Source organism: Maylandia zebra, unplaced genomic scaffold (assembly GCF_041146795.1).
Source record: "Maylandia zebra isolate NMK-2024a unplaced genomic scaffold, Mzebra_GT3a scaffold02, whole genome shotgun sequence".
Classification (NCBI taxonomy): Eukaryota; Metazoa; Chordata; class Actinopteri; order Cichliformes; family Cichlidae; genus Maylandia; species Maylandia zebra.
In genome coordinates, this window is record NW_027490032.1 from 3,514,528 (window position 1) to 3,527,947 (window position 13,420).

The window sequence follows — 13,420 nt, forward strand, 5'->3', positions numbered from 1 at the left end:
TGAATCTAAAAATAAGAATAAATCCACCAAACAAATTCTTTTGTCACAAGCATACAGCCATACCAACAGAGGAGTTCCTCAAAGATGAAAACTGGAGAAAATCACATTTAACCCTTTAAGACCTACCATAGAACCAAGTCCGCCAGAGCTTATATTATATTTTTACATGCTGTGGAGCCATTTTTGGGAGCATTTCAAGTTGCTATACATCAATACAACCATTATAGCCCAGATTTTAATAATATGTATTCATTAAGTGCATAGTAGTTACATAAATTGCAAAAAAAGTGCAATAAACTACAAAAAAATTGAAAATCATTTTTGCTTTTTTAACATATATTTGTAGTTAGAGAAATTTAAGAGGCTTATCCCTCAAAACTGTAAATACAAAAAAGTTGCACAAAATAGTTTCCCACCACAGGAAATTTATTTTGAGTGTCTTCATAGTTTTATTTTTGAAATACACCAATTTTTATACACTGCAGGAAAAACGAAAATAAATATTATACTGCAAATTTGCAAAAAAGCAGCATATGCATCAAAATAAACTATTTCCAGCAGTGCAATATGAGTCCTAAGCATCCCAGAAACGACACAGAAAGTCATAAAGTCAAAGATAACTTTTAGAAAGACGAGTATAAGCTCTGAGGCCCTGATAGTAAAAAAGACTACATTTCCGCGAAAATGACGTCACTTCCGGTTTCGGGCAGGTAATGGCGGAAATGCAAAAGTTTGCGCTGACGTCTATTCCAACGTAGGAAGTGTTATGAACAGCTGATCGGATCGGCAAAGCGTGTTTCTGGAATATTATGTTTTTGTTCCTGCAAGTGCTTTTTATGCAGTTTTTGCAAAGCTGTATGTGGAAGGAAACTGTGACCGAGGACAAGCTGATGGCATAAGATGTGAGTACAACTCCTCCGGTTTCATATGCAAAAAAATTTTTGCGCTAGCTTACGTGGTTGCAGTGCTACTGGGATTTAAAAATAGTTACGCAAAACAGAGCGTACCCGCTCCGATCGGCTGTAAAGGGTTAAAGACAACAAGTAGTCATTTAATTAAAAGTTATGAACATGAATACCTTGATATAAATATCATCGCTGTGTTTGACACATTGTCGTGCTCTAACATTAAGGTATAAAATACTTCTGTAACTTCTGCAAAATGTAAACAGCTAATACCTAAAAAGTCTGCAATCTGCACTTTCATTATTGTATGTGACATATTACATATATTTTTGAATCGTGAGTACAGGGTAGAAAAAGGGAAAATGTTTCTCTGTTCCAAATATTATGAAGGTCACTGTGATTGAGGAAACATGTTTTTGTTAACCCTTTAAGACCTAGCATAGAACCAAATATATTATATTTTTACATGCTGTGGAGCCATTTTTGGGAGCATTTCAAGTTGCTATACATCAATACAACCATTATAGCTCATATTGTAATAATATGTCTGCATTAAGTGCATAGTAATGAAATAAATTGCAAAAAAGTACAAAAAAAAATTGAAAATCGTTTTTGTTTTTTTAACATATATTTGTAGTTAGAGAAATTTAAGAGGCTTATCCCTCAAAACTGTAAATACAAAAAAGTTGCACAAAATAGTTTCCCACCACAGGAAATTTATTTTGAGTGTCTTCATTGGTGTATTTCAAAAATAAAACTATTTTTATACACTGCAGGAAAAACGAAAATAAATATTATACTGCAAATTTGCAAAAAAGCAGCATATGCATCAAAATAAACTATTTCCAGCAGTTCAATATGAGTCCTAAGCATCCCAGAAAAGACACAGAAAGTCATAAAGTCAGAGATAACTTTTAAAAACACCAGTATAGGGTCATGAGGCCCTGATGGTAAGAAAAAAAAAAAAAAAAACTCTGGTTTCGGGCAGGACATGCAAGGACATGCAAAAGTTCGCGCTGACGTCTATTCCAACGTAGGAAGTGTTATGAACAGCGGCAAAACGTGTTTCTGGAATATTATGTTTTTGTTGCTGCAAGAGCTTTTTATGCAGTTTTTGCAAAGCTGTATGTGGAAGGAAACTGTGACCGAGGACAAGCTGATGGTATAAGATGTAAGTACAACTCCTCCGGTTTCATGTGCAAAAAAAACTATTGCGCCAGCTTATGTGGTTGCAGAGCTACCGGGATTTAAAAATAGTTACGCAAAACAGAGCGTGCCCGCTCCGACCAGCTTTACAGGGTTAATGAAATAATAAATTAAAAAAAAAAAAATCAAATTATAAAAGTAGGCTGTCACTACTGTCATGACTCGGCTGTGTACAGTAGTGATGTGACATTCTGTATCGAGGCTTCGAAGTGTCATGATTCGAGTTTTGAGGAGAAGACAAACGACTGCATGGTCTCAGTAAATGCCAGAATAGTGATTTTATTATACATATGTACATATGGGGAAGATGAGCATCACAAGCCTTTAAGAGTCGATCTCCCCCGAACAGTCTCTTCACAAGGTTTTTATTGCAATGATGACGTCAAGTCACATGATAAGTATCAGTCAGTTCTCACTTCTATGTCCTTCTATGGCTAAGAACAACAACATGTTCCAGATGTTTCGACTCCTCTCTGTATCTGGGAACATAACCAAGTGTGTATCTAAGTGTGCAGTTTTGTGATATTGTGAGTTCAGGCCAACCAAAGTTGAGTGTCCTCATATGACTTTACTGCAGCCTGACTGGACCCCAGCTAAACTGGTGCTTTTACTAACTGATAGAGTATTGTATCTAGAATTCTATTGTAGCAGATTTACTAAATGATAAGTGATACATGATAATATTGATGATAAACTGATGCAGACTAATGAAGTAATAATGAAATAATGACGGTGCTTTATGAATGATATATAGTGACAGTAAAATAAGATGTTTTCCTCGATAACTCCTCCTCTTGGGCTGGCTTTGCCAGCACAACTTCAACCAACACGTTACAGCACTTATCGACCCCAACATCCTCGTTAGTTTCCAATTCTCCCCACAACCCAGCTGTCCTTTTAGCTTCAGATTCGAGTTTCAGCCTGTCGCGCTTCAGGCCTCTTCACCAAGCCCCCCTCTCTGCAGCTGCTTGAGACAGAGAGAGAGAGTCGCTTTTTCCTTTTTTTTTTTCAGCACACATACACACACACAATCCCTTCTGAGAGAAAGAGGGAGAGAAAAGAAAAGAGTTTGTAGAGAGGAAGTTTCAGGTTTAACAGGATGACAGTTTATACAACTAATTTACACTTTATTTACACACACGCACACAAGTAATTTACATTCTATTTACACACGGGCCCATATAAACGTAAGAAAAACACCATATGCCAGAACAACTTATCTTCTTTATTTCACTTCTTATTTCTATACCGGTATTCCTAACTTTTAGACAAATTTAAAAGCATCTATAGCCCAGGCCGCGCCTTGCTGATCAATTACACGCGTCGGGAACGCCCTCCCGATCGCGGTCTAATTCCTAAGCTCTAATTAATTTATAACCGTTTCCCGCAGCTGGGAAGGAGCTCCACCTCTGGCGCTAGTATCAAACCCACGCCTTCAGCTTTACTTAAAGCTCACAGGCCAACGACGTTGAGTGGTCCCGGCCGGGTCCTCGACCCTGTCAATCAATCTAGCGCAGTAAAGAAAGTGGTCTCCGTCGACCACTTTGGTTCTTCGGGGTGCTTGACCTCCCCCGGCAACCAACCGAGCAAATAGCCTAACCATGCGTCCACGATCAGGAGTCGCCGTCACAGCGCTGAGCAACTGCGCTCTTAGGGGACCGCGTCCCCCGTCCTAAAAAACGTTTAGTTGTTTTTAAAAGCCTCACTGTGGGCACTCTGCCCTCCAGTTTAATTACCTGACGCCCGAAACCGCGTTTCTGCTAATCAATAAAAACCAAATTCCCTACACTACCGATTGACTGGCTGGCTCCAGTCAACCTTCATCAGTTTTCCCACACTGTCACACCTTGACTTAAACACATAACTTCTTAACTCAAAATTCGCTTCCCACAATAAACAGCTATAACTTTTATCAGTAAAATATTCCCCAAACATTTAACACTAATTACCCCAAAATCACCACGGACAGAACAGAAGGTCCACTGAGTGAACCTTTAATTTATCTTAATTTCCAATTCGGCACCTTTGGAGATCCATCAACAGGCGGTGCTTACCTCTCATATTTCGGGGCCCATCACTCAGTGGATCTTCCGGCCGTCCGTTTGACACCACTAGACCGTCAGCCAAGCTCCTCCATTAGTCTCCTCCTCAAACCGGGTTTCGGCACCAAAAATGTCATGATTCGAGTTTTGAGGAGAAGACAAACGACTGCATGGTCTCAGTAAATGCCAGAATAGTGATTTTATTATACATATGTACATATGGGGAAGATGAGCATCACAAGCCTTTAAGAGCCGATCTCCCCCGAACAGTCTCTTCACAAGGTTTTTATTGCAATGATGACGAGTGTCGAGTAATGGAGGGGGCGTTTCCGCGATGCGCGTATCGAGGCTTGCTTCATTTATGGGAGGAGCTGAAAATGATGACGTCCGAAGCCTCGCTGCCCAGCTGTACCACGTGACTGGTTCATGAAGTGGTTCGAACTTTGCCGCGAGCTATGGCAGCGATATAAACCCCTCAGACTTCATTCAAAAATGTGGGTGTTTGATGGAGAGTTGCGGTTAGTGAGAGTTTGGAGACTGTTTGGAGGTTTATGAGAGTGAGGAGAGAAAGTCAGGAGAGAATGGAGCCAGCTAAGAAGAGGAGGATGTCCTCCCCTGTGTGGGAACATTTTGATTTTATTCCTCCCAACAAGGTATGTAAATTTCTACAGAAGATGTATTTTCATAATACTGATGGTGCAATACAATTTATGTTAAGCTGTCTTTACTTTTGTACAAGGTGAAGTGTTTGCTATGTGCCAGGGAGCTGGGATATAACAACAACACCTCATCCATGCTTAGGCACTACAGAGCTTTGCATGAGAATAAGGGGAACAGCGATTGTGGAGCAAGACCAGGTGAGCCATCAAATGCAATGATAATATAGCATGCAGTAATGTTGCTAAATGATATAACAATATTATACAATGCAATAAGTTATGTGTGTGATATTTATATTTGTGCTTTGTCTTTATTGTCTTTCCTCAGGAGAACAATCTCAAATAGATGAAGACCTGGTTAGCATGGTGATTGAGGACTCCCAGCCAGTTAGCATTGTGGAGGACAAAGGATTTAAAAGATGTGTTAAATCATTACATCCTAGCTATGTTCTCCCCACTAAAAAGGTCATAAAAGCAGTGAAAATTTAGTTTTTACTGAATAAAATGTGAACAGGCAGTGTGTAGCTGTCCATACCTCAACGTTACAAAAGCACAACCACTGTCCACACCCCAACCACACCTCACCTCACAGTAAATGATCATTTCCATTTTAAGCATTTCCAAATGATCATTTTCCATACTGCCAGTATAAATATACACAGTATACTGCATCACTACAATATACATGTTTTACACACTCCTTTTGTTGTTGACATTTACAGGCTGTGTGCAAAAGGCCACACTCTTCAAATTCATGCCAACTAATATTTTTACGTCCAGTAGGTGTCCTACTAGAGCAAATGAAGCTTCAAGAAGCTTTGCACTGGGGTGAACCAATTGGATGAAAAGCTTCAGTGCTTCATGAAGCTTCATCTGCCCATCACTAGTCTACAGGCAGGAAGAGGACCCAAAATGGAGAACTCGCAACACACGGGAAAAACTCAAAATGCAGCTTCATTGCTGACATGGAAATGATACAGAACCAAAGTAAACTGGAAAATATAAACTAATCTTCACCAAGAGGAACACAGCATGAGGGAGGACACAACACTGACTCAGAGAAACACAGGGCTTAAATACACTGGGGAATAACGAGGGGAAAGAGACACAAAAGGACCGCACAGCTGGGACAAAGCAGACATGACGAGACCAAAGGGAAGCAAAATTCAATACATTCACGTAGGACACAGAACTTCAAAGTAAAACAGGAAACGTAACACTGAGATGCAGACTTAACTAGGTGATCCAGTTGACAGGAGAGACAGAGCAACTAAGAAACAAAGGCTACGTTCACACTGCAGGCGAAAGCGCATCAAATCCGATTTTTTGGACCCTATGTGACCCATATCCGATGATGGTATGACAGTGTGAACGGCACAAATCTGATATTTTCAAATCCGATCTGGGTCAGTTTCGTATGTGGTACTGAATCCGATACATATCCGATGTTTCAGAAAGCGACTGCTGTGTGAATGGTCAAGTCACATTAAATCTGTCTTTTACGTCACTGACACAAGACAGACGCCAATTATTAGCGCTGGAGAAGCGCCCGAGAAGACATCGCGAACGCTTCCTGGCCATCCAGTGAAAGTGTTGGGAAGACAGCGTTGGAGAAACGTGAACATTTTATTTGTACTGCATAATCTGCAGAGTCTGACAGAAATCTGCAGCTATCCTTTCAAGCACCGCTCCTCTAAAACAGCAATAAGGATCATTATTAGGTTATCTACATTATTATTTAAATAACAAAATAACTTAAAGCAAAAATTGGGAAACGTAAAGTCCGAAGTCTTTATATTAAGGGCCATCTCGAAGCACATCTGTCCTGCGTGCTGCACAACAACATTGAATATTTAGTATTTAGTATACTGCTGTTTACACTTAGCTAGATTAATGCGATGGTGTTGTGTTTAGTATGTTGCTTTGTTTTTTTTTGCTTGTTTTCTATTTTTCTCTCAACAGGTGATCCAGGAGATTTTTTTTTCTCCCCCCCTTTCTCACTGTCCCTCTCCCCTTCTGTTTTTCCTTTCCTTCCTCTTTCTTTCTTCCTTTCCTATCCCTCACTCATGTCTGTCCCGTCTGTAACATCTGAAAATAAAATATAATAAATAATAAAAACAAAGATCGACCAAATGGACCAATACGGCAATGCCACGATGATCCATTTGGCAAAGTAAATCCATTGGGTATCCTTGTTGGTCTTCAGACAACAATTCTGATGGTTAAAGAACCAAATGGGACAGGCAAAAAAAAAATATATATATATATATATATTAAGGGCCATCTGTCAAACAATACTGTTTGCTCTGGGTCTTAGCAGAGCGCGTTGTGTGTGACGTCTTCTTTTGCGCATGCGGGCCGTTTTGAGGGTTCACACTAGAGCGCGTTTGCTGTCGCATTTTATTTGTAGTGTGAACGAGCAGACAAAAGATCGGATTTGATCAAAAAATCAGAATTGAGCATTAAGACCTGCAGTGTGAACGTAGCCATAGAGACCAACCATAAGGGAGGCACAAATAACACAAAAAATTGGGTGACCCAGGACCATAATGTGGATTTGAAGCATTTTTAAGTATTTTATGTATTGAAATGTGTTTACCTTTCTTTTTCGATTTTCTGTTTGTAAAACTTTTCCATTCCACCCAAACTGTTAAAACATAAAGAAAGAAGTTATTCCGATACAGGTTCAATTTCAATTTTCATCTCCTTTTTTAATGTTATTTTTTATTTTTTTAAAACCAATCTTTTAGTAAAATAGAAGTGTGTAAAATGGTCTATGCCTTTTTGGACGAAATTTAACAATTAATTCAAAAAAGGATAAAAGTTCAAGTCTAAAATGAACTAATATTAGGAACAGAATGATCTAAATAATCATGGACGTGTATATTGAGCAACAGTGGATATAAATACTGGTTCATGAGTGTCAATAAAAAAATGTAGAAATATAATTACCCTGCTTGGTGGAGACTCACTTTGTAAACTTCTTCCATTTCACTCAAACTATTTAAAAACATAAACAGATTCATCTGTTAAAACGCATCAGATCATAAATTCATTGTTAAACGCAGATTCTGTGAACAATATCCGAAAGATGATTTTTAAACATAATACCAAACAGACAGAAACCAATCTTAACCGTTTAAATTCCAATTTGTTTTTTGAACAAAAAAAAAAAAAATCTGTTTTCTTTGATATTGTAAACCACTGTTATTAAGTTATTATGAAGTTGGTGATCTGTTCCATGGCACACTTCGGCATCCTTCTTTTGAGCCACTGAAGGATTAGTGAACTCCATGCTCAGTTGGTTTACAGGGATAAGGGTGGTCCAAAGGGATTACTGAAGGTAGTTTCTGGATGGGAAAAGGATAGTCATCTGGCTCAATCCAGCGATTCTGCTGAAGGCCTTGTCCAAATTTCACCTATTCCAGTCCACTGAGCTACCGACAGATTCCACTAAGAGCCTTGACCAGGAGGTGGCTCAGCAGGCTACTCTGTGCTCAGGTCATTGCAGGCGGTAGGTGTGGGTTAGAGAAACCTACATTTCATGACCAACAAACAGCTAAAACCTCCCTTATTCAGGTTATAGATATGCTCACACTTGCTGATGATCAATAACACAGGTCTGCGACCAGTGTTGCATAGGATTTTTTGACTGTTTTTGAGAGATTTTTACTCACTGAAACCGAGAAAAAATATTTTGAAAATTTAATCCCAGCAGGTTTTCAGTTGATGCATATTATCAATCATACCACTCTGCAAAAGACTAAAATTTCCCTGTTTAAAATAATGCTTTAACAATGTTATTGTAATTATGTGAGTTTGTACAGTAGACTTTGATGTTTCACCAGAATATGCCAACAGTACCTCTCTTTGACTGGATTCAGTTCCTCCTCTAGACGTTTCACAGACCTGTGAGAGAAAATTCATGTTTTTAGTTGCAAAACACTGCTACATTTCCCTGTTTAAAATAATACTTTATGTGAGTTTGTACAGTAGACTTTGATGTTTCACCAGAATATGCCAACAGTACCTCTCTATGACTGAATTCAGTTCCCCCACTTGATCTTTCACCACAGACCTTGGCGACAAATATACAGCTTGTAAAACAAAAGTCTCGGTGAACAGATTTCAAAAAATGAAATAACAAGAAGGAATGAGAAACTTGAGGCTTTTATGAAAGATGAGAAAGATGAAAAAATGTTTACTTGGCCTCCTGAAGTGTTTTTTCCATCTTAGCCAAACTGTTTGAAAACATAATAGAGAGGTTATTCACAATCAGTGGTGGTCAAGTTACTTGAAAAAAGTAGTCAGTAACTAATTACTGATTACTTCCCCCAAAAAGTAATTCAGTTACTTGACTGATTACTTATTTTGAAAAGTAATTAATTACTTAGTTACTTAGTTAATTAGTTACTTTTTATAAACACGATTTACAACCTGAAGAGGTGATAAAGCGATAGATCTTTCAGCCCAATTCTGCTTTTTCTGCATAATCCATCATACAAAATGTAATCAAATGGGAAAGTCTCTTTTTAAAACTTGTTTTATTAGTTTTAATCTTTTAACTTTATGCATCAAGCAAAAAATTAATTATATGCAACATTCACTGACTGGAAGAAATTTGTTTAACATTTAAACCTATTTTCTGCACATTCCAGCACATAAAATCATTGTTTTTGTGTGTTTACTCTCAGTCTTTCAAATAGATGCAAGTAAAACACACCAGAAAATAAATAAAATCAAAGATTAGCGGTCCTGTTGCTCTATTTTCACCTGTATAACAGGTGGAGGTTTGCCATGGTGCAGGTGAGCTGCAGCGGTCAGTGGAAGAATCCGCGAGTTTCTCTGTGAATCTCCCATTACGTCGTAGCGCACTCGGTGCTTGTTTAGAGGTTTTTTTAGCTGTAAAAAGAAGTTTTCTTCCCACGCACAACGGATGCTAATGTTTTCAGCACCTTTTATGGAATCAAACTTAAAGTAAGGTCAGTACTTCCACGCTTTAAACGCTGCACGCTCATACTCTCTCCAGTACTCGATATGTTATCCATTGTTGATCTGCACACAGCTGTTGTCACGAACATCCCACTCGCTTACGTCACTGTCATGAGACACCCTCGCAAAAAAAAAATCACAGTTTTAGTAATGCAGTAACGCAGCGTTCGTAACGGTAATCTAATTACCTTTTTTTGCAATAGTAATCCCTTACTTTACTCATTACTTTAAAAAGTAATCAGATTACAGTAACGCATTACTGCCCATCTCTGTTCACAATACACAATATATTCAGTAAGCTCCATGATTAGAAATAAATCTCTATCTAGTGTTATGTGTACTAGTCCACCACCTGATTCAGCATCTTGTAGAACATCCTTTAGCAACAGTAACCTGCAGTGGTGGTTTTCTCTGTGACTTTTTCAGCCAGAAGTTTTGTGCTTTGTTCACCTGCAGCTTTGCAAGCCTAAACCATTTAACTACGTTCTTTTACATCAGGGGTGTCCAAACTTTTTTCACTGAGGGCCAAACTGGGGCGACCGTGGCTCAGGGGGTTGGGAAGCATATCTGTAAGTGGAAGGGTGCCGGTTCGATCCCCGGGCTTTCTGTCCTGGCCGTTGTGTCCTTGGACAAGACACTTTACCCTACCGCCTACTGGTCGTGGCCAGCGGGGCCGATGGCGCGATATGGCAGCCTCGCTTCTGTCAGTCTGCCCCAGGGCAACTGTGGCTACAAATGTAGCTTGCCTCCACCAATGTGTGAATGAATAGTGGCATTGTAAAGTGCTTTGGGTGCCATGAAAAGTGCTATATAAATGTTATTATCATTATACATAAAAATATAGGAGGGGCTGGGCCACTTACTAAAATTAGGCATATAACCTTATCTTTAGTGTATTAAAGTTAGAAAAATCACTTAAAAGTGGTCAAATATGTTATATTGTTGAATATAATTAAAGACAAAACTGCCTTCATCACAGCTTTACATAAATGGATCTTTATTGATTTATTCAGACAAAGCTTTGGTAGCTCAATCTCAGAACAGCAGCCTCAGATTTCTTCTTAGACAGAAGATTTACAGCACAGAGAAAAAACGATAAAGGGGAAAATGGTATGGGTACATTTCAAGTTTGTTATTTAAGTTATTAGGCTTAACAACACACCTATTAACGTTCGTTTGAAACCGTTATCAACATTAACAAACTGAACTGGACTTAATAACAGGAGTCCATATAATTTTGGTAAATTATTCTGGTGAGTATCAGCTGCACTGGGTATGTAAATCGGGCCATCCAGCTGCGGTGCTGATCGCCACTCGTGCCAAAAATCCAGACAAATGTCACTCGATCAAGGAGCAAATCTGCACCAGATAAGATCAGCTGACTTTGCGTGTGCATGTGCTGTGCACAGCGGTGTGTACTCTGTATGTTAACAAGAAAAACACATATAAGAAAGTGGCGCGCAAAAGCAGGGTAGTGACATAATTGATGCGCATTATTGATATTTGAAGCATGTGTACCTGCACATCCATGCTGTGAGATTATAATATTATTTTATGCCATGTTATACCCCTAATTAAAGATTGTGAATTATTATGTCGTTTTAGTTTGCATTATTCTCCTGAATTAGACGAAGGTGATAACTATTGCATTTGTTAAACTGATTTGCATTACATTAGACGGCTGATTTATTGTGAATGAATGATATTGTTTCATGATGCATTATACTGCTGAGTTATAAGAAATACTGTTCGCAGAAAGTCATCGCCTTATTTGTCTGATTAGAAGAGAACAGAACATGCTGGAGTTTTCTGCCCCATCTCAGCAGGAGCAGATAAACAGGGAGCCAAGGTCGTAGCTTAGGCGCTGTGTGAGAGAAAGCATGTGAATGTTTAGGCTTTTATGATAAGGTGGGGGCACCAGAGGCTATAAGAGTTTGATCAATGCTCCACCATTTTGAGATCTGATGGTGTCTGCGTACGGTGTCCATCTCCCACGCGTGTGTTCATTAAAATCATCGTTTGACTCAACCCGGCCGGACCAGTGTTGTTGTTGTGGTTTTTCCTCGTCTCCATCCCCAATATTTGAATCCGTAACAATGCTTATTAACACACACGTACTGTGGAATAGATTTTTACTCGCCTAAAGTGCTCGTGCTCTCGTCCACTCCCCACAAAACAATTAGCAGCTGTGCGGCGTCTGTGGCATCAGTGCTCTCATCACGATGGAGTAAAAATCAAAAGCACAGCTTTATCAGACAGTTGCAGTTTAATGTTGGCTGACGAGTCTTCAGTGCACAACTGTATTTCTGGACATGCTGACGTTGTTGAAGTCCTGCACTTTTTCCGGGCACATCATTTCGGTGACTTTAACGAGGCAATGTTTTATGAGGTCTCCCTCTGAAAATGGCTTGCCATGTCTTGCGATTAGTTGGGCGACCTCATAGCTGGCTATTGTAGCCTTTTCCTGGACCTTTTGAGCACGAATAAAATACTGTTGCTGACCCTGCACGATAGCTACCCTTTGCTTTAATTTCTGCTCTCGCTCAGTACCAGTGTAGGATGCATAGGCCTGATATTTGGTTTCATAATGACGTCGTATATTATACTCTTTCATAACTGCCACAGTTTCAGTGCAGATCAAACAAACACACTTCCCCTTGAATTCTTTGAAGAAATATTCACTCTCTCACCGTGTCTGAAATTTTCAGCACTCACCTTCTACCTTTCGCTTCTTTGGTTCTGCCATGTTTAGTAACTTTAAATTTCTTCCGTTTTGGTGGAGCAACTGCCTTGATCAACAGTAGCTATCCCTGGTGTTAAAACTAGAGATGGCACGATACCACTTTTTTATGTCCGATACCGATATCAGAAATTTGGATATCTGCCGATACCGATATGAATCCGATAGTGTTTTTTAATCAATAAAACTATTTTTTTAATATCTTGTTGCATTTTGTATAAGTTCATACTCAAGTTTAAATAAACAACAACACTAAAGCTATTCTGTTATACCTGTATGTAAAAAATACACTGCACCCAAAATATTTCATTGTTCAGCAAAACTGATCAATCTAATAAACTTAAACCTACTCCATCCTCCCTATTCTGGTATTTTAAAGAGTACTTAGCAGAAATCTTAGGTAATCTAACTAATAGGGTTGCAAACTCCAAGCAAAAAAAAAAAAAAATAGGGAACCACCCCCCAACCTCCACCTCATGATGCTTAATCAACGTAATCAACTTTAATTTGATGCAGTGTTGAAAAAAAAAGCGCACAGAAATAAATTATTTTTCAAGAATAATTAAATAGATTCAACAGAATTGCAGACTGCACAGATGGTATCTTCCTAAAGGAAAAAGTACTATAGCTTACTAGGGTATATTGGACTTAACAGTCACTATATACAGTAATGGACTTCGATATATTTTACATAAGATTAAAACTTTGGGTGTAAGATTCAGATAATTAATTATTAAACGCTAGACATTTTAAATGAGAATAAGAAAGAAAAGTATGTCTTTGTGCCCCCTTTTCCCTGTTCATGCCCTATCGGCCCCCCTGGCTAAACTTTGCTAGATCCGCCCCTGCACAGTTACCAGCCGTCAGCTGCGTAGA